Source organism: Sus scrofa, chromosome 1, assembly GCF_054392235.1.
Source record: "Sus scrofa isolate SSC_HxYL_T2T_F1_AM1 chromosome 1, Sscrofa_HxYL_maternal_Yorkshire_Landrace_v2.0, whole genome shotgun sequence".
In the NCBI taxonomy this organism is placed as follows: Eukaryota; Metazoa; Chordata; class Mammalia; order Artiodactyla; family Suidae; genus Sus; species Sus scrofa.
The window spans coordinates 167,628,100-167,654,777 of NC_139383.1; the positions used below are offsets into that span (position 1 = coordinate 167,628,100).

At 36.5% G+C, this 26,678-nt stretch overlaps 1 long non-coding RNA gene across 1 annotated transcript in view; it reads right to left on the minus strand.

Moving 5' to 3' along the window:
- Positions 1-2,712: 2,712 nt before the first annotated feature.
- Positions 2,713-26,678, minus strand: part of LOC146406835 (uncharacterized) — a 38,685-nt gene continuing 14,719 nt past the window's right edge. Inside the window, exon 3 of the long non-coding RNA XR_014841180.1 lies at positions 2,713-2,833. This is a non-coding gene — a long non-coding RNA (uncharacterized LOC146406835). The remainder of the gene's footprint in view (positions 2,834-26,678) is intronic.

Sequence of the window (26,678 nt, forward strand, 5' to 3'; positions counted from 1 at the left end):
TTTTTTTGTCTTTTTTGTCTTTTTAGGGCTGCACCTGAGGCCATATGGAGGTTCCCAGGCTAGAGGTCTAATCAAACCCGCAACCTCATAGTTTCTAGTCAGATTCATTAACCACTGAGCAACAACAGGAAATCCTAGCAAAAAAAAATTAATGTGACAAATAATTAAATATAAAGTCTAAATTCATTTTCAATATCTAGGATTATGATTCAGTTTAATCCCCTAACTATGGGGAGTTTTTGTTTTTGTTTTGTTTTAAATGTTATTGTACTTTGACTACTGAAATACCTTTGAATGCAAAACCTCAAATATTCTGTCTATGATTATAACATAATGGCTTCTTCACTCTAGACTTCACATAACAAAAAGGCCCAAGGTAAAATTTCAAACTTGTTTTTTTCAAATTAAAAATTGCCAGCCATTAGATATAGCAGAAACAAGATGCAAGTGTCATGGTTTTTACCCTTTGCTATAAATTAAAAGCCATGGGAGTTCCCATCGTGGGGCAGTGGTTAACGAATCCGACTAGGAACCATGAGGTTGCGGGTTCGGTCCCTGCCCTTGCTCAGTGGGTTAAGGATCTGGCGTTGCCGTGAGCTGTGGTGTAGGTTGCAGACACGGCTCGGATCCCGCGTTGCTGTGGCTCTGGCGTAGGCCGGTGGCTACAGCTCCGATTCGACCCCTAGCCTGGGAACCTCCATATGCCGCGGGAGTGGCCCAAGAAATAGCAACAACAACAACAACAACAACAACAAAAAAAGACAAAAAAAATAAAAAAATAAAAAAAAAAATAAAAGCCATGGGGTTCCCAGTCTGAAGTACTAACGTTGTAAGCGATTAAGTTTGCTCAGTTAATACTGGCACCTGGGAACTTGATAATTTGCATGTACACAAAGCTTAAGCTTCCATTCACAAACAATCTCATTGAACAAATACATCTGCAATCACCGAAAGATATCCGTATAAAAACTCAGGCTACAATGTGTTCTCTGCTTTCTTGTCAATTTGCAGTTGTCAGAACAGTTATCTATTAAGTACAAATACTAAGAAAGACTCCTGCCAGCAAATGCTTTGGGGATTGCCCAAAAGATTCAGGAATAGTAATTGGCTCACTTTGGATAATTCTTGAGCTTTGTTCATATTCTGCTTTGGACCATGTAGACCTAGGCAGCCAAACTGCCATAACTTTGCTTACAAAGCAAAGCATTCTTTGCTTACAAATGTATAGAGAAAAATAAGACTCACAAATAGCCAAGCTAGCTAAAAACAATTAAATTGATCCAGTCCTTTTTTTAACTTCTAATCAATTAAAAGAATATAATGCTTACTTGGTGTTTTTACCCCATTTTTCAACATTTTTGTATACATGTAAGGATAACCTGATCCCCTTGCTGTACAGTGGGAAAAGAAAAAAAAAAGAAAAAAAAATGCTATTTTACAAATTTTAACCAATCTCTTCCTATATTGTCTGTATATTGTCAAATTTGGTATTTATAACAAGTAGTATGATGTCATAATTTAAAAATAAAAGTGTATCTCTTTTAGTCATATGCATTTTGCTAACTTGTAAAATCCTTTAAATGTTTTACTGTAGTTTCCTTTTTATGTCCTGATTTTTGCCTCTTTCAACCCTGACTTTTTTGGGACAGCTTCATTTTGGATCCTTTAAGGTTACCTCTAAATAGGCAGAGCTTCCTTACTTGCCCACTTGCATCTCTCACAAGCATCCTATCCTAATAAATCTGTTTCTTGTCTATCAAAAAAAAGGTTACCTCTTACCTCTAAATGTCTCCTGCTATTCATAACTTTAATCATTCCCTATAAAGGAAAAGTAAAGAGATCATCAAGAGGAAAAAACTGATGCTGAATTCAGTGAAGAATAAATTTAATTAAACTTCCAATTTAAATGTAATGCCTCTGAAAGCAATGAATGTCTTTTAAATCTTTGAAAGTAAATAAATAAAAACTTCAGGTAAGAGATAACAATAAAGCACCACACACATATGCATTTATGAGACAAGTATGCTTTTTATGAATACAATCCATTCAGTCTGCATGAGAAATTAAATTTTATTTAAAAAGTGACATTAACCTACAGTCTTGCTTGATATACATATTGGAAAACACTGAATGGAGCGATAACCAAAAGTGTTAAAGCAAATGTTGCACTGGACAAAGTGAAATAGGTAAGGAAGACTTTATTCAAAGCTATGCAATAGGGGAAGGAGAATGCCAGAAAACAATTTGAGCTCAATGCAGCTGAAACATAGGCTGGATAGTTTTTAGGAGACAGAGTGGAGGTAAAGAGATCATAGGCCATCTGTGTTTGCTAATCGGTGTCTATCAAAGTCAGAGACTGGAAGATGGAGATGCCTGCTTTCTGGTTTCTTGGGGCTTAAGAGAAACTACTTGGATTTTAAAAAAGAAAAGAGGCTTTTAAAAATATTTACACTTCAAAGAGGTAGAGAAAGAATTACAACAATAATTTTTCTAAAATAAGTGCTCTAAGAAGCTGAGGTCAAGGGTCTAGAGTCAGGAAAAGGCTTGTCTAAAGTTTAGCAAGCTGAGGGGAAATTAAGGTATCTTGGTCATTAAAACTGAACATGGATTATACAGTAAGTGCCCCATTTTGCTCATTTTTTTTAGTGTACCAATTCATCTGATTAGAGTATGTTGGTGGTAGAGGGCACTGGGGAGTTTTAGGTCTCACCTGGACACCATGGCAGCATCTGAAAAGTCTCTTTGCAACTCCTCCTCCTACTTAACAACAGTGTGCTTCAGAATTTTCTTTCCCTTTAGTTGTCTCCAATTGGTTGTAAGGCAGTGACAGTACCTAAGAATTCAGACACAATTCTTATTCTCAGGATCTAGATAAGTTTAACTTTTCTTTTGTTTAGTGTAACTTCTCAAAAAGTGGACATATTAAACAAATTTCTCAATAGTATTCCATTATGTGATTTATAGAGAGTAGAACCTAGGTACATATTGTCTTTTACCAAAAATCAAAAATTAAAATTTCCCCAAACTAAGCAATCATTCACATTTATTCATGTTTAATATGTTTTAATTATCAAAAAAATGAAGTGCAGCATTATACCTAGGAATATAATTTGATAAGGAGAGAATAAGTTGAAAAACAATGCCCAATATCTTTAATGACAGATATAGAAAAGGTAAAAAATTCCATTTTTGTAGTTGGGTACTATAATGAAATTACATAAAAGCCAAGCATGAAGAGGAAATCATAATTCTGTGAAATTATTTCACTGAAAGCTAAAGTAATAGAAGACTTTTTTTTAGCTTGCTTGCTGCAAAATATCTCTTTCTTCTACTGTGTAATACTGCTTCTTTGCAGCTGCTAAGATCTGAGTATGTTCCCCAAAAATTTGTATGTTAAATCCTAACCCCCATTAAGATGATATTAGGAGGAAGAGCCATTGGGGTTCTCAGGTCTTGAGGGCAGAACCTGACGATGGGATTAGTATCCTTATGAAAGAGGCTTTTGGTTGGGATCCCTAGAGTCTTCCACCATGTGAAGACATACTGAGAAAGCTCTGGCTGTCAGGGAGAAAGAGGACCCTAATCCAACATACTGATACCCTAATCTCCGATTTCATAGCCTCCAGGACTATAATCAATACATTTCTGTTGTTTATGAGCTAGCCAGCCTATGGTATTTTGATATAGCAGACTAAAATGACTAGGACACTGGCATTTTATCAGATGACGTTCCTCATTTCCTATGCCGACCCCTGGAACTCTCAGCATACATGGAAAATAGCTCAGTCATTGAAGTATAGTGGAAAAAAAAAGCACCGTGGTCTCCCCCAACCTTTAAAGTACTGTGAGGCAAATCTTGTAAATATTAAACCACTTAGATTTTGAGTGTGCTTATCACAGAAGTTCATATATGATTAATATATGAGAATAAGTTAGAGAGATAAGTGGGTAAATATTGTTTAGATTATCTCCATTAGAAATTAGTCATGTGACCAAAGCTCTTAGCCACTAATTTTACACTGAGCTGTCTTATACTTGCCAAGAATTCAATTGTTTGAATTTTAGAAGGTAATGTGGTTTTAAAAAATCGTGTACTTTAGAAGTGTACAGATCTTAAAGTTTAGACTTTTGTTAATAGTAAAATTCATGCCCAGATACAGGGTTACCTCTTTTCTGCAGATAATGACAGACTTTCCTGGAGGCTGGTCTAAAACTTCCCTTAAACGCAAATATGCATAGTCTGAAGCATTTTTAATTGCTCAAAAGTAGTTTGATTAAAGATCCTAAATACTACGGAAGATTTTGAGAACAAGAGTTATTAATCTACACCCACTATGTTAAAAATAACCTTAGCCAGATTTATAAAAATGATTGAGCTGTGAGCAAAATGTCCTCAAGCCAAAGGTTCACAAGATACAAGAGACACACCAATATAATCATAATTAGGTGAAATAAACTGTTAAATGGAATTATTTAGTGTTCTCCTGAAGATGTTCCTGAGAAAAAAATATAAATTTGCTTTTGCCTTATTGATACTGACTAGTTTCTTGAGGTGACTTTCTAAAGTGGAACATTAAGCTAAGGTTATCAGCGTTAGGAACAACTTGTCTTCCTATTTGCTTTGACAGGAGAACAATGCATGTGTTTTACATAAAAGCTAGATTAAATCATTCAGGTGCATACATAAATAGAAAGACTGATGTCTTGCTCTGTCACATATTATTTAGAAATAGTAGCTGACTTACATAATATGAGGGTCTATCATAATACTCTGATAAGGATCCAAAGATTTTTTTTTTTTTAAAAAAGGAAAATCTTTGGAAGTGAGGCATCCACAGGCCCCTCGACAGATGCCCTCCCCAACAGTCCATGGTGGGGCGTGTTTCATGGACAGGCTCAAGCTGCACATGTTTGGATGCATCTCAGATTTTATTCCATGGCTCCATTTCCCCTGGGCCACTTCCAGCCAATGACTGAGCATGGCTGGAAGGTCAGTAATGAGTCATTCCTCCCCATTGTGGCAGGAATCCTCCTTGGGAAACTCTTCTCTAGGGACTCTTAATCAGTCTTGCTGAAGCTCTCTCAGATTTGCATGGTGCTGAGGTTCTCCTACCTAATACTTTGTTCCTTGCTCACCTTGCTCAGAGATTAAGAAGGATGTGCAAAGTGATCAAGAAGGTTCTACTCTTGGAGTTCCCGTCATAGTGCAGCGGAAACGAATCTGACTAGGAACCATGAGGTTGTGGGTTCGATCCCTGGCCTCGTTCAGTGTGTTAAAGATCTAGCATTGCCGGGAGCTGTGGTGTAAGTGGCAGATGTGGCTCGGATGCTGAGTTGCTGTGGCTCTGGTGTAGGCCCTCAGCTGTAGCTCTGAAAAGAGCCCTAGCCTGGGAACCTCCATATGCCACAGGGGTGGCCCTAAAAAGACAGAAGACAAAAAAAAAAAAAAAAAAAAGGATTTACTCTCTATGTTTCTGTCTTCATCCTTCATACACATTTCTCTCAACACACTTCTTGTACATCTAATCTCATATTGACATTTCCATCTAAAGTCACCTGAACTGATAACCGAAACATATTTTGAGATCAGACCACTTGACTAATTTTGTCTCTAGAATGAGATGTTTATTTAAAAAATGCCAATATTCCAGCCAGGTTTAAAATCTTTCACTTATGGAAAAATAAGTATATAGCTTTTTCTTTTTTTTTTAAAAAGAGTCTGTATGTAGACTTGAAAATAATAAATAGCTCTTGTACTGCACATTCCCTTCTGTTTTTTCTATTTTGAGAATTTAAACTAGAAACATCTTGACACAGAATCACTCCCCGTTGACCCTCATCTTTCAGGTGGTAACAAATATTATTTTTCCAGTTTGTAACAAAGCTCTATAATCAATACAGGCAAGAAATGGTGAGGAATCAATAAAGAGAGGGCAGTTTATACTTCTGAGGAACTTAATATTTGTTGTAAGAACTAGGAGAGCAGAGCAGTGTAGAAATATATGATGAGGAGTTCCCGTTGTGGTGCAGCAGAAACAAATCTGACTAGGAACAATAAAGTTTTGGGCTTGATTCCTGGTCTCACTCAGTGGGTTAAGATCTGGCATTGCCATGAGCTGTGACGTAGGTGGCAGATGCGGCTCAGATTCTGTGTTGCTGTGGCTGTGGCATAGCCCGGCAGCTGTAGCTCCGATTCAACTCCCAGCTTGGGAACCTCTATATGGCGCAGGTGCGGCCCTAAAAAGACCAAGAAAAAGAAATATATGATATATAGATAAAATATTTTGAAGATCTGACTATAAAAATTTGTGGTACTCATATCAAAAATTATTTGTGATTTATTTTTAGCATTGTAATAACTACCTGCAGATCAAAAAACTGGTAAGCTATCACATGCCCATAATGGTTTAACTTTTCATTTCAAAAAAGCAAGAGGAAAAATTTAGGAGAACAATGACAGGGACCTGGGCTTCTCAGGCAAAATTCACAATACAAATGATTTAGCAAAAGTTTCAGGCTTCCACAAAGTCTTTTGCGAGAGCCAGATAGTCAATAACAGATTGGTTGAGTCTCAGACAAACTCCACACAAAAAGATCTAATCAAGATGAGAAAAAGCAGTGGGATAGAGACTCAAGCCACTGAACTACTCAAATCATTGGAAATTAAATTATTCCCAGCTGTATCTCAGTAGATACCTCTATAAAGATAAAACATGTTTTTCCTTCAATAAATGACACCTCCTATGATTGTCCAGACCATTTAAAACCATTGAAGAGTCTCAAAAAAAAAAAAAAGTTAGGGTGAAACTTCAAAATAGCCAAGTTTTATGCTAGTGACCCAAACTGTGAGACACTATGCACATTCGCTGTACACAATATATTGTGGAGTTAAGCCAAGTATGTGTACCTTATGATCCATGTCTTATATATTGTATGTGTAGTGTAGTGTATAGTATCATTTATATATATATATGTTTGTGTCCTGTACATAAAACTTCACTTCCAAATTTTACATTACATTCTATATTTGGTAGTCTCCTGATTTTATTCAAACATTAAAATTTTGACCTTCATTAAGAGTGATATAACTTGTTTTTGTTGACTAGTATGTCTGCTTTGTGTTTTACACAGACTAAAAGTCAAGGAGAGGAAAGGCTGCCAGATGGAACCTGAATGCTCTCAGCCCCACAGGCACCAGAGAAACATGATTTAAATCTCTCCAAATACTGCTTTTGTACACTCTTGCTCTTGTATTTATTATTTAGCAAGGTGGACTTATTATCTAAGAAATACTCTATACTTGGCCATAATCGGTGAGAGCTAATTCCATTATCTCCATTCTAAGAATTAATATTTCCATTTTTCAGGTTGAAAATTACCCAAAATTATTTTGCTAAAATTAGTTCAAAAAATTTTTTATGTAGCCTTAGAATAACTTAGAGTTGTTTTTTTTTTCATTTTAGAGCAAGTCTTCTTTCTTTTGAAAATAGTAAAACATTATGATTATTTTGATTATCAGATATTTTGATGACTTTTTAAAAATAATCAGATGTTTTAATAAATAAATAGTGCTATATCAGGTGTGGAAAAGTGCCGTGAGATAGAGACCAGGATAAGAATTCAACAGTGCATGATTCCCTCCCTCTGTTCCAGAAAATTCCAGTTTAGTAAGTCTTTTATATGTCCAAGATATCATATTTGCATACTAATTTGAATAAAAGATATAGCATTGATAACAGAGCTTTACATAAGTGTAACAAAATTTATAGTAATCATATTAGACTAAGAAAATTAGGAATAGGATTAATTTTTACTGCTATGTTTAAATTCAATAGTCATACATTTCATTTTATATAAAAATTATTACTTTAAAGATAGGTTCATATAAAACCATGATAAACTCCAGGTATGGAGTATTCTCTACAAAATATGGATATGAAAATGATGTGGAAACATACCAAATTTAATGGAAATTTAACAGTAATATATTTAAACAGTAAAATTTTTGTTGCTTATCAAATAATCTCCTACTTTAAAAAGTATTAACCAATTGTTTGAAATACTTAAAAACCCTGAGAATCTTTTTTTTTTTTTTTTTTTGTCTTTTTGTATTGTTTAGGGCCGCACCTGCGGCATATGGTGGTTTCCAGGCTAGGGGTCTAATTGGAGCTACAGCTGCCAGCCTATACCAGAGCCACAGCAACGTGGGATCCATAACCCACTGACCGAGACCAGGGATTGAACCCCCAACCTCATGGTTCCTAGTCGGATTCGTTAACCACTGCACCACAATAGGAACTCCAAAACCCTGAGAATCTTGATGAGTATTTTTACTGAATGGAATTGTGATTTAAAAAAATTATTGTGTACAAACCTAGTAACATTTTAATAGAATAAGATTAATATCACTGTTTACTGAACTCTGTTTTCAAAACACTGGAAAAAATCATGAGCATTTAAAATTTTGTTTGTTTTTCTGAAGCCTGGAAATGACACACATGCAGACAATGTACCTGAGAAAGATGCTAAAATGGGAAAGACAAGAATCAGAGTAACAGGTTTTTGTATCTCTGATAGATTAACAAATGGACGATATTACTTGAAAATCATGCTGAGAAATGATACAACTGTTTTTTGGGTGATTTTTATGAGCCATTTTCTTTGACAGAACATCTTCCATCGTTATGGTTTAGCATCCTTTTCTAATGCATTGCCGTACTGGCTTTATGTGGTACTCTGAGATGGTTAAGTAATTAATTACTGAGAAGATCCTCTAAGGAATTAAAACCATGTTGCCTCAAAAATAAAGCTCTGAAACAAACTGGCATTTACAAACAACCTCACTTAATACACAAAAAAAATAGTGGTGAGAGAGAGACTGGGAAACATTCATGATATAAGATCACGGTAAGAGTTATTGTGGCTCATAGCTGAACACACCACCTCAAAGCCAGGACGGTAATTGCTCTGTGTACTTTTATGAGATGGACAGCCAGGTATGGCCACAAGGCGAGACAGGGGAGAGGCTTAGGAAAACAAAGCTTATTATAGTCTAAGGTCCTAGAGACAGAATTCTTACACAAGTAGGGCCACATATAGGAGATACACCAGAATGGTCAGGAGGCAGAAGACAGTAGGAGGGGAGGTCTTTACTGGGGTTTCTTTTCTGGGGAGGGCAGGGCACAGTAAACAGTTAGGATTGGCTATTTGGGATAATTTCGGCAGCTCCACACTATAGGGGTTGTCCCCGGTTGCCTGGCACCTGACGCCGTCTGATAAAGGCCAAGGAATATTGGCTCCGGAGTTTATGGCCGGATAGCAGTGACCTAGCTCCAGACTGGTTAGTTTGCATAATCATGACATTCTCTGCCTGGGCTTTTTAAAAATCTCTAAGAATTGGCTAGTCCCAAAAGATATTGGGAGGGTCTCCAGTAAGAAAGTTTCTTCCTTCCTGTCTTTCTTTCTTTCCTTTCCTTTTCTTTCTTTTTCTTTCTTTCTTTCTTTCTTTCTTTCTTTCTTTCTTTCTTTCTTTCTTTCTTTCTTTCTTTCTTTCTTTCTTTCTTCCTTCCTTCCTTCCTTCCTTCCTTTCTTTCTTTCTTCCTTTCTTTCTCTCTCTTTCTTTCTCTTTCTTTTTCTTTCCTTCTTTCCTTCCTTCCATCCTTTCTTTTTTTTAAGATGTCAAAACAGTATACTATATAGAAAATATAAACTAGAAAATGCAACAATAATACCTACCATTTACTGAAGGTTTAGTTTGTGCTAGACTCTCAATCATTATATGGATTTCATCTATTTTTAGAGGTTAGTAATAGCAGAGTCAATACAACCTCTGGTCTGACTGTAAACACTCTTAACTACTCTTCTATATTAAATACATACAACTATATTATTGTCCTTACAATTCAGGAAAAACTTCTTGGAAATTAATAATTATTTATTTGGTTCCTGTGTTACGCTTCCATAGTTATGCCCCAGGATCACTTATTCAAGAATGATGATACCTGTGACTACAATGAATTTAGCTATTCCCTTATTTAACCTATATCACTATGGGATTCTATATAATTATATTTTATTTTATTTTTTTGACTTTTTGTCTTTTACAGGGCCGCACCCTCAGCATATGGAGGTTCCCAGGCTAGGGGTCCAAATGGAGATACAGCCACTGGCCTATGCCACAGCTCACAGCAACGCCGGATCTTTAACCCACTGAGCAAGGCCAGGGATCAAACCCTCAACCTCATGGTTCCTCACCAGATTCACTAACCACTGAGCCACGACAGGAACTCCAATGTAATTATATTTTATAGGTGTAACAAAATATAAATATGGAATGTTCACTTTTCCAAACTCATATGATCACCCAATATCACTGTTAAGATGTAAGCTACATTGGCAAGTTGATTTTGACTACCATGATATATCTATCTGCCAACTAGATTGAGCATATTTAATTAAAAGATTTTAATTTAGAGTAAATTAAATTTAAAATAAATTAAATTTATAAAACTAAAATGTCAAAACAGTGTTATCAAAAAGGAAACTATGATTAACAGTATAAAAGTTCTGGTAATCCAGTATATTGGAAAATGGTGGATGAGGGTTACACTGAATCTACATAACTTAAGACAGATTTTGTATCCCTTGAAGACACAGTACATAATTGATTTGTCTTTGCCTAATGCATATGTAGTATTTGGCTTATGATATAAACATAATAATTGTGAAATTGATAAAATTAGATGACATAAGGAAATGTAATCTATTTCATCTTTCTTAATTCTCTAAAGCCTGGAAGAGCAGAGCTTTGTTTTATACACAATTTTGCCAGCTTTCCTTACCCTGAGATTTCTCATATACTTATTTTCTTACTTTTCCTTCACAACCAACCTCATTTGCTCTGTCCTTGCTTTTTTTCATTTCTGTTTGATGCGTTGTACTGCAAGACTGCTCAAGTGTTTTAGAAGTAGTGAAGATAATAAATATTTTTAAAAATACACATTTCACTTTTATGTGAATCTGAAAAATCTATGTGACTATGACATTGACAAAAAAGACTTATCTTCTACAGGACTAAAAATCCACATAGTAATATATTAAAAATTATGTCTCATTCCCATCTGATTTCTACTACACATTTATACAGGTTGCCCTTAAGGTTCACATTTGAATTGAATGTCATTGAATATATTTTGGCTTAGAATTCAGGCTTCTTTGGTGTTATTGTCAACCTTACCCGCTTCCTCTCATTCATCAAATCCTCTTCTTTACATCTTATTATAATACTGTCTTAACTTCTCTGGAGTAACACAGCTGATTTTTTTTTTTTTTCTCTTTATGCTGTTCCTTCACTTTTGGCTCAATTTCCATTTTAGAACCAGAGTAAGAAGTTTTAGATTTAGTTGCCATAGCAGTGATGCTGTACTTCTGTTTTCATGTGCTTGCTTGCTACATAAGCAGACTCTTTTAGAAAATGACTTTACTTGAAGGAAATTTAATATTATCATATTTATCAGAAAATCCAAAAATAAGTACTATATTTAAATATTTTTCTCAATTATGGATTTCTTTGTATTCATCTTCAATGAATTCAGGTTATTCATTCTGGTCCATAAGTTTTATGTTCTTTTTTTTCCTTTTTTCTTTTCTTTTCTTTCTTTTCCTTTTTTCCTGCAGGCCCGGGAACCTGCAACACATGAAAGTTCCCGGGTCAGGGGTTGAATTGGAGTTGTAGCTGCTGGCCTATACCACAACCACAGCAATATCAGATCCAAGCTGATCAACGAGCTCCATACACCACAGCTTGCAGCAATGCTGGATCCTTAGCCCACTGAGAGAGGCCAGGGACTGAATCCACATCTTCAGACACTACGTTAGGTTCTTAACCTGCTAAGCCACGACAGTAACTCCAATTTTTGCATTCTTTAGTTTCAAAAGTATGTGTACTTTAGAGGTGTGAGTATATAAAAGCAGAATCTTAAGACAGAATGAAATAATCAATAATAGGGACATTGGCAAAAACGATGATGTTATTTTAAATAAATCATTTTGTTTAAGAAACAAAGTTAAACCTGTCAATTTGTATGCAAACTTTACTGTCATCCCTCCCAACATAGTTATTATTCGTGAAAGAAGGATCACCAAAATTCTGAAGGTTAAAATTAATATTACTTTCAGAAAAAATATAGCTGCATGTATTTCCTTTTATCTATTAGGTACTTAGTTGCACTTGAAAAATGATTTTTAAAAATCTCTTCAAAATTGTATTTTCCCAGCACCAGGGTTGAAATAGAATGAAATTAAGATATGTGATAAGCTTACTACTACTTATGTGAATAGCCCCCCATAAATTTCACATATTTCTTTTTTGGTATCATAGTGTGATGAGGTCCAGTTTCTTATTCTCAAAATCCTAGCTTAATTTTGAGGTTTCTATCCATACTTCTGTGACACACCAGTGTCAATCCTCCTTCATGGCTGGGGGAGAGTCCTCCACGTAAGATACATAATTTTCCAGTGCTTAGAAATGAAAAGAAATAGGTATATTTTCCCTGACAATCATTTCAGCAGGTTCCATGAAGAGGGAGCCAAAGTAAAGATTAAAATTGTATCTGAAAACTCAGAATTAGACAATTTAACATACCCCACTACTGCTTCTTTGAAATCTGTATATAATTGTTGCATGGACACAAGAATGTTTATAAAATTATTCATCTTCCTATGTTCAAATATTGAAAATTTGTTCCCTTTTTTGGAACTAGTTTTTACTCCCCAAGTATTAAAAAAAAATACAAAAAAAAACCTCTTAAAAGAGTACCATATTCCATATTCTTCCAGTCTTCCTTCTATATTTCTTAGAGACATATGTGAGGTAATTAATTTTGTATTATATAATCTCAACTTCTATTTTATTTTACCTTCAGATTTCCAGAATAGAAAAAAATGAAAAATGGAAAGCAATACATGTTCAGCCATGTAAAAGAAGAAGGCAGTGAAGGAAGAAAATGGTAATGTTTCCAATTTGGAATGATCATTTTGAACTAAGTAATCAATTGCCCTTTGGTTAGCCCAGAAAGGTGCTGCAGAGAGGGGAGTATGCTAGAGGGAGGGGAGAGATTGTTTCAGGGCAAGAGAGGATGTGAAAGGAAAAGAATTACTGGGAAGATGACTCTCCTATTAAGAGAATGAATGTGAAACTATATGGTGAACTAGTAAGGACTTCTAATAGAAAACTTAGTGATCTAGGACTTCTCAAGAATAGAAATGAGGAACCAAAACCTCTATAAAAGGGCATATCACTAAAGCGATGAGCAAAGGAAAATTTAAGCAAACATGAGCTCAGTTTTGCACAGTAAAACCTTATTTTCATAAGGTTCATCTGAGTTATAATTGATGTTCATTGAATTTATGATTTTGTGTCTTTTGCAAGGAACTTTTGGAAATATTTTAAATCTTGTTTCCATTTATTTTTTTCTGGTGACTTTTTTTAGATATTCAGAGCATGAAAATACCTGAAGCGTATATACTTACTTTGCGTCTAAAAAAGGAAGTTCATTCGAAACCCAGAATCACCTTAAAATGTAAGCAATGGAAGTACTTCTCATTTATGGAAAATGTTGAGCACATGGGCTCTGACTAATTAGCTTCAAGACTGGAGTTCCCCACATGCAGCTCAGCGGAAATGAATCTGACTAGCATTCATGAGGACGCAGGTTTGATCCCTGGCCTTACTCAATGGATTAAGGATCCAGTGTTACTGTGAGATGTGGTGTAGGTCGCAGACATGGCTCGGATCTGGAGTTGCTGTGGCTGTGGTGTAGGCCAGTGGTTATATCTTTCATTTGACCCCTCGCCTGAGAACCTCCATATGCTACTGGTATGGCCCTAAAAAGACCCAAAAGAAAAAAATTAGCTTCAGAACTGCTTAGATACCCACATATGTAAGGAAAAGCGATTTTGATTACATGGGCAAAACAAAAAGAATGCACTCAGGTAATAAATACCAAAATTATTAGTTAATGTTCAAAAGCAAGTAGGGGAACAGCTGAGAGGAACTGACCAGGCACTTGAACCTCATGCATCTTTATATATGGAGGATCTATGTTCTCCTATTACATTTGGATCTATGTTCTCCTATTACATTTGGCTTCTTACATAAGAAGGAGTTCAAGGTTTGAGTACCTTTGGCCAGCACTGGGATCACATATTTCCAGCTTATAAAAAGTAATGTTCTCCATCTTGCTTTCAGTTTGAAAATTTTGCAGGGGTGATTTTGGTTGCTCCAGCTTGTCCTCTGTTCGAACTCTTAAACCAAGCACCATGGTCCATGAAAGAGGATCAGACAACATTCACTGGCATCACATAAAAAGTAAAAGTAGGAAGGCAAGATGGCAGAAGAGTAGGGGGACACGCTCGCTCTCTCCCACAAACACAACAAGAAAAAAAAACACATCTACAGGTTAAATGACTCTCACAGAACAGCAATTAATCGCTGGCAGAAGAACCTAAACTCCAATAATGGCAAGACTCTCATGACATAACTGGGTAATACAAGAGAAAAAAGGAGAGTGAGAGAAGAGGAATTGGGGCTGGACGGGTTCTCCCGAAAGGGAACTGTGGAGGAGAAAGGGATCCCACAAACCTGGAAAGTCACCTACTCAATGGAAAGACCAGCTGAATCCGAGGGATCTCCAGATGCAGAGAAGAGCATAGCAGTAAGTCTGAGATCTGAAGAGCAGAGTGATAACAGAACAGATCATCCGAACTATTGGCACAATCAACAAAAACGGAGACGCTCAGGTGGGGGCTGGGCACCGAGACCTCGGCTCTGGAGGTTGGTCCCCAAGAATGGGATGGGGTGGGCAGGGCAGAGACTGCTTGGGAACTAGGAACCTGTCAGTCAGGTTGGAGGGGCAGAGACTGCCTGGAAGTCTAGAAAGTGGAACATCATGGGTGGAGGGAGCAATTTCCCAAGGGCTGTGGAGTGGAAAGCCACATCAGAGAGAACATGGGAGAAGAGTGGATTTGTAGGAGAGACAAGGCACCAGTACTGGGAAGGGGAGAGGAGGAGGGGTGGGCTGCCATAGAATACTCCCCACACCACAGTGAGCTCACTTGCCTGCCAGCTATCTGAAAGCTGTGCTTCCCAGTGCATCCCCCCTCCCCGACCCGGCGCACACGTGCCGGACCTGAGACGGCCTGCCATCTCAGAGGGTTGGCCTCACCATCTGGGGGAAGCCTATCACCACAGGGGCTTTCCCTGCCCTGGCCTGCCTGCCCCCTGGAAGGGCTACACCCCCACGGAGCAGCACCCAGCACTGCAAGCCCCATGGAAAAGGCTGGAAGCCCAGAAAAGCTAGAACAAGCTCGGCCCAGACATGAAAAATCTGCCTTCATTCCAAGGCAGTCCTTCCAATTCTGACTGCCCTGGAGAAGAGCCTCTTGGGTTCTCAGCAGCCCAGCTATCTGCTCCAGCCCATGGGGGGGTGCTGCACTCCCGTAGAACAGCTGCCCAGCACCACCAACCCCCTGTAAGAGCCCTACAGCCCCAAAACACCAGAGCAAGCTCTGCCCCACTGAGTGAAATCTGCTTCCATTGTGGTGCAGACCTCCCAGTCCTGTCTCCCCTCAGGAAGTCCTCTTTTGCTTCAGAGATACCCTGTCAGCCACGCCCACCCTCTGGAAAAGCCATGCTACCTTAAACAAGACCAACCAACAACGCCAGCCCTCAGGAAACATTCCATGGCAGTGACAAGGCAAACACTGCCCTTCCATGGGGAGTACAACTCCACCAAGAAAAAGAAAACAACAAGCAAGATGAAGAAGCTGAGAAACCACCCCCAGTTAAACCAACAGGAGAATTCACCTAAAGCAGTCAACAATGAAACAGACCTCTGCAGTCTGACAGACTTGGAGTTCAAATGAGAAATAGAGAAAATACTGAAGGAATTAAGAGAAGATATGAATGGTAATGCAGACACCCTCATAAAGGAACTAGAAAATACAAGGAGGAGCCAAGAAAAACTAGAACATTCATTTGCAGAGATACAAACAGAACTAAGGGCAGTAAAAACCAGAATGAATAATGCAGAAGAATGAATCAGTGATGTGGAAGATAGAATAATGGAAATCACCCAATCAGGTCAGCAGACAGAAAAAAAAATGAAAAACATGAAAACAATATAAGAGACCTATGGGATAATATAAAGCAGGCCAATCTATGCATAATAGGAATTCCTGAAGGAGTAAAAAAAGATAAGGCGATGGAAAATATATTTGACGAAATTATCACTGGAAACTTCCCAAATCTAAAGGATACTGAGTTCAAGATACAAGAAGCACAGAGGGCCCCAAACAAGTTGAACCCAAATTGACCCACACCAAGACACATCATAATAAAAATGGCAAAAGGTAGTGATAAAGAGAGGATCCTAAAGGCAGCAAGAGAAAAGCAGAATGTTACTTACAAGGGAACCCCCTGATTTCTCTACAGAAACTCTACAGGCCAGGAGGGAATGGCAAGAAATATTTAAAGTGCTAAAAGGAAAAAACATGCAACCTAGAATACTCTATCCAGCAAGAATATCATTTAAAATAGAAGGGGAAATAAAAATTTTTTCCAACAAACACAAGCTAAAAGAATACAGCAATACAAAACCCAGGCTAAAAGAAATACTGAAAGGGCTTCTCTAAACCAAAAAGAAAGGAAGGAAAGGGAAGAAAAAAGAAAAAAAAAAAAAAGAAAGAAGAAGAGGAAGAACTAGGATTGAGGAAACCACAGAGAACAGTCACTCAAATAAGCCAGCATACAGATTTAATAATGAACAAGTTTTAAACAAAATAAAATTAAAAAGAAAAAAGAGTCCTAAAAACCATAAAATGTGGGCAAGGGAAGTAAGGAAATAAATAGACCCTTTTTTTAAAAAAAAAAATTGTTTTGTTTGTTTTTTTCTCTTCTTAATTTTAGTATAGTAATGAAGTGTTTGAACCTACAGGACCATCAGGCTAAAACACACAATTATAGGAAGGGGTTAGCATACTTAAAAAACAGGACAACCACAAGCCAAAACCAAACACTGCATTCACAAAAAATGAAAAAAAAAAAGCACTCAAACAGATAATAACCAGAGACCATCCAACCAAAAAATGAAAGGAAGAATGGAGAACCATAGAATCAACTGGAACACGAGGTTCAAAATGGCAATAAATAATCATCCATCAATTATCACTTTAAATGTCAATGGACTGAATGCTTCAATCAAAAGACACAGAGTGGCTGAGTGGATAAAAAGGCAAAAATCTTCAATATGCTGCCTACAAGAAACTCACCTTAGGACAAAAGATACATATAGATTGAAAATGAAAGGGTGGGGAAAAATATTTCATGCTAATAGACATGACAGAAAAGCAGGAGTTGAAACACTCATGTCAGACAAAATAGACTTTAAAACAAAAGACATAAAGAAAGACAAAGAAGGACACTACTTAATGATTAAGAGATCCATCCAAGAAGAGGCTATTACTATCATCAACATATATGCCCCAAATATAGGAGCACCCAGATACATACGACAAATATTAACAGACATAAAGAGAGAAATTGATGGGATTAAATCATAGTAGGAGACTTTATTACCCATTCACACCTATGGACAGATCCTCTAGACAGAAAACCAATAAAGCAACAGAGATCCTAAAGGAAACAATAGAAAAGTTAGACTTCATTGATATCTTCAGGACACTACATCCAAAAAAATCAGAATACACATTCTTCTCAAGTGCGCATGGAACATTCTCAAGAATTGACCATATATTGGAACACAAAGCTGACCTCAACAAATTTAGGAGCATAGAAATTATTTCAAGTATTTTCTCTGACCACAATGGCATGAAACTAGAAATCAACCATGGGAAAAGCAAAGAGAAAAAACCTACTACATGGAGACTAAACAACATGCTACTAAAAAACCAATGGGTCAATGAGGAAATCAAGATGGAAATTAAAAAATACCTCAAGACAAATGATAATGAAGACACAACCACTCAAAATCAATGGGATGCTGCAAAAGCAGTGCTCAGAGGGAAATTTATAGCAATACAGGCCTTTCTCAAAAAAGAAGAAAGATCCCAAATTGAAAACCTAACCCTCCACCTAAACGAATTAGAAAAAGAAGAACAAAATGACCTAAAGTCAGCAGAAGGAAGGAAATTATAAAGATCAAAGAGGAAATCAATAAAGTAGAGATTCACAAAACAATAGAGAAAATTAATAAAACTAAGAGCTGGTTCTTTGAAAAGGTAAACAAAATTGACAAACCCCTGGCTAGACTCACTAAGAAGAGGAAAGAACCCCAATAAACCAAATTTGAAATGAAAAGGGAGAAGTCACAATGGATACTGCGGAAATACAAAAAACCATAAGAGAATACTATGAACAACTATGTGCCAACAAATTTGAAAATCTGGAAGAAATGGACAATTTTCTAGAATCTTACAGCCTGCCAAACTGAATCAAGAAGAAAGATACCAACTGAACAGACCAATCACTAGAAATGAAATTGAAGATGTCATTAAAACTCCCTACAAATAAAAGTCCAGGACCAGACAGCTTCACAGGTGAATTCTACCAAACATATAAAGAGGATCTGGTGCCCATCCTCCTTAAACTTTTTCAAAAGGTTGAAGAAGAAGGGATATTCCCAAAGACATTCTATGATGCCACCATCACCCTAGTTCCAAAACCAGACAAAAATACCACCAAAAAAGAAAACTATCGGCCAATATCATTGATGAATATACACACAAAAATTCTCAACAAAATTTGAGCCAACCGAATCCAACAACATATCAAAAAGATCATACAACATGACCAGGTAGGGTTCATCTCAAGTTCACAAGGATGGTTCAACATATGGAAATCAATCAATATCATATACCACATTAACAAAAGAAAAGTTAAAAACCATATGATCATCTCAATAGTTGCAGAAAAAGCATCTGACAAAGTCTAACATCCATTCATGTTCAAAACTCTTGCCAAAGTGGGTATCGTATCGAGGGAACATTCCTGAACAGGATCAAAGCCATTTATGGCAAACCCATAGCAAATATATTACTTAATGGAGAACAACTGAAAATCTTCTCACTCAAATCTGGAACAAGACAGGGATGCCCACTCTCACCACTGTTATTCAACATAATTTTAGAAGTCCTAGCCACAGCAATTAGAAAAACAAAAGAAATAAAAGGCATGCAAATAGGAAGAGAAGAGATAAAACTGTCACTATATGCAGATGACATGATACTATACATAGAAAATCCTAAGGACTCAACCCAAAAACTACTTGAACTGATTAATAAATTCAGCAAAGTATCAGGATATAAGATTAACATTCAGAAGTCAGTCACATTTCTGTATACCAGCAATGAATTATTAGAAAAACAATACAAAAAAACAACACCTTTTAAAATTGCACCTCAAAAAATCATATACCTCGGAATACACCTGACCAAGGAGGTAAAGGACTTAAATGCTGAGAACTATAAAACTTTAATCAAAGAAATCAAAGAAGATGTAAAGAAATGGAAAGATATACTATGTTCATGGATCAGAAAACTCAATATTGTAAAAATGGCCATGCTACCCAAAGCAATCTACAGATTCAATGCAATCCCTATCAAATTACCCATGACATTTTTCACAGAACTAGAACAAACAATCCAAACATTTATATGGAACCACAAAAGACCCAGAATCGCCAAAGCAATCCTGAGAAACAAAAACCAAGCAGGGGGCATAACTCTCCCAGACTTCAAGAAATATTACAAAGCCACAGTCATCAAAACAGCGTGGGACTGGTATCAAAACAGACAGACGGACCAATGGAACAGAATAGAGAACCCATAAATAAACCCTGACACCTATGGTCAATTAATCTTTGTCAAGGGAGACAAGACCATAAAATAGGAAAAAGAAAGTCTATTCAGCAAGCATTGCTGGGAAACCTGGACAGCTGCATGCAAAGCAATGAAATTAGAACACACCCTCACACTGTGCACAAAAATAAACTCAAAATGGCTTAAATACTTAAACATAAGACAAGACACCATCAAACTCCTAGAGGAGAACATAGCCAAAACACTCTCTGATATCAATATCATGAATATTTTCTCAGATCAGTCTCCCAAAGCAACAGAAATAAGGGCAAAAATAAACCCATGGGACCTAATCAAACGGAAAAGCTTTTGCACAGCAAAGGACACCCAAAAGAAAACAAAAAGACAACTTACAGAATGGGAGAAAATAGTTTCAAACAATGAAACGGACAAGGGCTTAATCTCTAGAATATGTAAGTAACTTCTACAACTCAACAGCAAAAAAGCCAATCAAGCAATGGAAAAAATGGGCAAAAGACCTGAATAGACTGTTCTCCAAGCAAGAGATACAGATGGCCAACAAGCACATGAAAAAGTGCTTGACATTGCTGATTATAAGAGAAATGCAAATCAAAACTACCATGAGATACCACCTCACACCAGTCAGAATGGCCTTCATTATTAAGTCCACAAATAACAAGTGCTGGAGGGGGTGTGGAAAAAAGAGAACCCTCCTGCACTGCTGGTGGGAATGTAAACTGGTACAGCCACTATGGAGAACAGTTTGGAGATACCTTAGAAATCTATACATAGAACTTCCATATGACCCCGCAATCCCACTCTTGGGCATATATCCTGACAAAACTCTACTTAAAAGAGACACATGTACCTGCATGTTCATTGCAGCACTATTCACAATATCCAAGACATGGAAACAACCCAAATGTCCATCAACAGATGATTGGATTCGGAAGAGGTGGTATATATACACAATGGAATACTACTCAGCCATAAAAAGAACAAAATAATGTCATTTGCAGCAGCATGAATGGAACTAGAGACTCTCATACTGAGTGAAATGAGTCAGAAAGACAAAGACAAATACCCTATGATATCACTTATAACTGGAATGTAATACACAGCACAAATGAACCTTTCCATAGAAAAGAAAATCATGGACTTGGAGAAAAGACTTGTGGCTGCCTGACAGGAGAGGGAGGGAGGGGGAGGGATTGGGACCTTGGGGTTATCAGATACAACTTGGAATGGATTTACATGGAGATCCTGCTGAGTAGCATTGAGAACTATGTCTAGATACTTACATTGCAGCAGGACAAATGGTGGGATAAAACGTGTGTATATGTAAGAGTAACTTGGTCCCCATGCTCTACAGTGGGGGGAAAAAAAAGAATAGACCAGAAAAATAAATAAATAAATAAATAACTGTCCTACAAAATTGGATTGTGATGATCATTGTACAACTATACATGTAATAAATTCATTGATTAATAAAAAAAATACATGTTAAAAAAAAGTAAAAGTAAAGGAAGGAATGGTGCCCACTGAGTGGTTTACTGGGGAGGGGAGATTATAGGAGTAAGGGTCACTGTTGAAATCCTTGACAGCCAACCAGCCTCTGCAAGTTATGTTTATTACTCAGTCTTTTTCTTTTCCACCAGACATATAACCAGAGATAAGCTTGCTATTTTTTTCTGTAGCTGATATTTTCCTTGAATTCTTCTCCCCTCCCCTCATAATTTGTTTTGCTCTGGACGCAGTCATCCTGCACCAGATAATCTGGAAATAAGCACTTCTGTTCTAAGTGTTTTACTGGTATAAATAACATAAACTGTGAGTGTCTTAAGAAGGCAAATCATGAATATTCATTCAAGATTATTTCAATTGTATACCAGATGCTTAATTAATACTTATTTAAATGAAAAGATGCAGAAGGGGGGATGAAATTAACATTTTGGAAAGCTATATGTTATATCAATAATAGTCAACCTACAGAGAAGGAAATAGGAAGCCCTAATGAATTACTTTTTTTAAACCTTTGATAAGTTGTTTTCAATGTACATTCAACCTCAGATATCTGAAGGGTAGGGCATATTCCCATCCATAGTGACAATCTTGTACCTTCAAGAAGTGACAATGCTTGAGAGTGAGAAACAGATGTTCACACTTGTCAGAGGGTAAGTAAGGATAGAGAATGGCTTGAGGAGAACATTTTGACACTTCCCTCCGCAGAAATAATTCTGAGGAAACTCTTGTTCATCCTTGAGAATCATTACCATTGCCTTTTATTCTGGATTAATGAGGTTCTTGCCTTTGTCGGACTTGACTCTTGTCCATAATCAAGTACAGATGATTAAATGTAATAAAGTAGTGTACTTAAGTTAGGAATTTGGGTATTACTTCCGATGCCTCACTTTCTCTCACCCCCTCTGTAGCCCGGTACTTATCAAGCACAGTTTAGCACTGCATCTTAAATACTTCTGTCCATTTGTATCCTTGTTATCTCCCTTGTAACCATCTTAGAGGCTGCTATTAGCTCTTGTCTGAACACTAGAACAGCCTACTCTACTATCACCATATTTCCAGGTTTGGCCCCTCCATTTGCTGTTGTCAGAATGATCTTCCAGTCACATCACACCCCTATTTAGGACTTTAAAGAAACGCCAAGTTGTCCTCAGAGTAAAGGCCAATGCCTTTAAACAGATTTATGTTTCTCATCCTAATTTGGCTGTTTTACCCCTCAGTTTCTTTCTTTCCCCTTCTATTTCTCACATGGTGTTTTGGCCATGCCGAGCACCTTCTACTTGTATGAAAACACATTCTCCCTTCAGACTGTTTCCTCTCCCTAAAGCTGTTCTCCCTCTTTTCTTCACTAGGCTACCGTCTATTCATCCTTTAGGTCTGAACCGGAGATTATGTTCTTTGAAGAGTGTCAGAATCTGTAGTTCTGGACTAGGTTTCTTTTATATGTGCATTTCTCATGTATAGTTTAATCACCCTATATTTTGATTGCCTTTTTATGTTTCATCTTTCACTAGGTTTTAATCTCAATGGCCATCTTGACTATGCCAATATCATTCATTTTTACATCCCTCATGTCTAAAGCATCCCAGAATTATCCCTTCTGGACATTTTCTCATCATCAAAGTGAATTTAATTAACACACTCAAAGACTTAGTACAAGAAAAAAGAGTGGACAATTTAACGATCTTACGTGGGGAGGAAATATTTAAAGACTTCACATCACGGTCCATTCTGAACTTGATCATTGAAGATGACATCATTGGTTGAAAAGCCTAGGAATCTAATTCTGAATCTAGACAGTTGAGGCACCACTTCTGCAAAGTGCAGGTGAGTTCAGAACCGGGGTTTTTTTGACTCTGGCTACTACATTCCTATACCAGATAATATTGGGGATGGAGGAAAGACATTAAGAAAGTATGTTAACATTTAACCTAGCCATCAACATCTGTTTTGCAGCCCACTCTCCCAGTGAAGCCTCTAAATAAGTAATCTGCCTGTCAAGGACTGAAATGGGGCAATGTTGATTTCCCCATTCAGTAATTCTCCACTTGGTACCTGGTACCTGTGACTAAAACATTTAAACAGATTATATGTACATTGTTGCCTGGTATTTTTCTGAAGTTTCCAGTTGTCTTTTGTTCAGAATGATTCTCTGAATCCTACATATATTCCATACACCAAGCTGTGAGAACTGCAAAGTTCATGGTTTTCCTGAGATATTTTTTTTCATTGCAATTTTTCACAATTTATCATTGAACACTGGGTGCTGATAGTGTGCTATTTAGCTCCTGGAGGGCAAAATGGATGTCTAATTCAGTCTAAAGTACTAAGAAACACCTGATGTTGGTACCTAGGAGGCTTATGATGAAGAAAATATAAGAGCTGTGAAAAAGCAAAGTACTAATTACATAGCTGGGAATTTTACACACTTGATATTGGCTCTGAAAATATTAATGCAAAATTTATTTTTTAACTTTACAGAAAAGCAAAATGACAATAATAAAACTCATTACCCAGTCTGATCAACAAAGAAATGTAAACTTCACATTTTATAAATAATTTCTCTGTCTACTCACAGTGACCGGGACAATGTATTACCAGATAATCCCTTTATATTGTGAAAGGTGACAACTGTAAAAATGTTTTTCGACCTCTGTTTCCATTAATACATTTCTAACTATTCCCCAGACCATTGAAATCACAATAGTAAATGAAAGGAACATTTAGGTGGTGTCATTAATTCCCTGTCTCACAAAAGCTGGCTGTCTACCTCCTAAATTATCTGTGCTTCTTGTGTAGTGAATGGAAGAAAATTGCTAACCCGAAGCCCTTCCGAAGAGAACCTTCCGTTGTACAGTAGCTCCTAGGGTTTAAAAGGTACCAAGGTAAAAACTGAATGATCTGAAACATTTTAGGCTTCCAGAATCTGGCATGAGTAAGCAAATTGCAATATTATGAAAATTTAGTAATCCCTATAATTTGTCTATTGGTATGTGCTACTTAATATTTTGCATCCTAGGACAAAAGTGTTCTCCTAAATAAATATAAATAGAGGAGACTTGGGATATATAAAAACATGATAACATGATATTGTGAAAGGGTTGGAGAAAGGAAGTAGGTAGCATTCAGAATGTCACCAGAAACAACATGATATAATAATTCCACAGAGCTGAGTGACATCTTTATCAGTATTATCAATGTCCACATTGGTCATTCCCTACTTACCTAAGTAATAACTAAAGTAAATTACCATTTCCTTGTGATTAGTAAAGAAAAAGGTATGCTTGCAGGCACAAGAATAATTAACTGAAATGTTAAAATAAAGTTTGTGATCTAACTTATTCTATAAGTATACTTGTAATCTTGTATAAAAATTATAAAAAAGGGGGAGAGTAAAGAGATTCAGAGAAAGCATGGGCCTTCTGATAAGGGCAAAAATATATTCAGTTGGGGAGCAAAATAATTATAAAATATTTCTTCTTGGGCTGGTTTGTAATAACCTAAAGAATTTGTATAATTTTGGAAGTGGAAATGAGAGAAATAATGGGATAAATGCAAACGAAAGAAAGGAAGCAAATTGAGAAAAGGCAGAAAATTGTTGGGCTCAGGAAAAAGCATATTATCAGATTGGCCAATATCAAGAAGATGCTGGGAAATAATAGGTGAAAGAGTGGAAAAGTAGAGGATCATTTTCCTGATTTGGTTCACCAATCTAATGGGAAGTTTGAATAGAGGGGTGATATCACAGGCACTGAATAGTTTTTCTTATTAAAAATTTTCACATCACTTTTAGAGTTTTTTAGTTTAGTTTTTTTTTATCCTAAATCAGCTGACAGCCTTTTATAGTGGCAATCACTGGGAAAGTATAATTCATGATTAGAGAAAGATAATATAATATTTTAATGTTATATAACACAATATCGTAATACTCATATTCACAAAACTAGGGATATTTATCTTTATATGTGAGTATATATGTTTGCATTATTTTTGAATTATAGGAGAAAATAATTTTGTTTTTGTTGGTCCAGTTGAAATACGAGATACCTAAATCTCCAATGTTTCAATGTTTTTAGCCATAAAGTAAATTAGAGTAATCGGTATATTTTGAGTATGAAAGGACTAATTAAACAAATAAGTGATTTTTTTACTGTGATTATTCAGCTTTGGGGGAAGATGTGTATATATGTATATGCTGTAGACCACACCTATATGATAGCTGTTGAGTTCAATCTGGTAGGTAAAGATCAGAATTTTGCAAGTAGAACATATTAAACAGATGCATTGTCTTCTAGGTGTAAGGTTTATAGAAGAAAAGGTTATTTCCAATCCTATTTCACTACAAACCGAACAATTCCCCGTGAAGATAAATTTTCACTAAATTGCATCACGACACTTTCATGGCTTCAGCTCCTTTAATGCTGTCTCAAGTAAGTGCATGAAATATCCTGTTTTATATCTCTCTGGGAAGCTGAAATTTTATGTCAAATTTAAAAGGTTGGAAATATCAAGGATGAAATTAACCTCAAATTAAACAAAATCTTGTGGACCACTGCTTGTTCCAAGCAGTAAAAATAACAGCGTTTAACACAAACCCTAGAACCACACATCAACAATCTATGCATATTTCTCTGGAACGATGGATTATGGTGAAGGCAAATTCATACCAGCAGATGTATATCGGAAACATCATTGTCCTAGGCTTCATGGAAAGACCCAGACTCACATACAGGCTTGCCCAGGTTGGGGGTTGCGGGGGGCGGTTACTGGGAGTCTGAGGTTAGTAGATGCAAACTATTACATTTATAATGGATAAGCAATGAGGTCCTACTGTATAGCACAGGGAACTATATCCAATCTCTTGGAATAGCACATGATGGAAGATAGTATAAAAAACGTACTATATATGTACGTATATCACTGGGTCACTATGCTGTACAGCAGAAATTGGCACAACATTGTAAATCAACCATAAAAAGTAAGAAAAAACTTTCTCTGATGTTGTCTTAAATCTATTAGTAAACAATAAGTTCCATCAACACTCTCAATTTCTGCCAAAGGAGAATAAGGTAATCATTTTCCTTTGAAGTTGCCAGTGAGAATATGAAATGCATAAAGTTCTTGCTATTTTCCCTTTTATACTGTGGGTTGACTATTTTATTGAAAAAGAAGAATGTCTGTTTTGCTTGGCTGTATGTATGTGTTTGGCATTTCAGGAAAATCATAATAAAGCTTGAAATTTTCTATTTCATTTTCCAAGC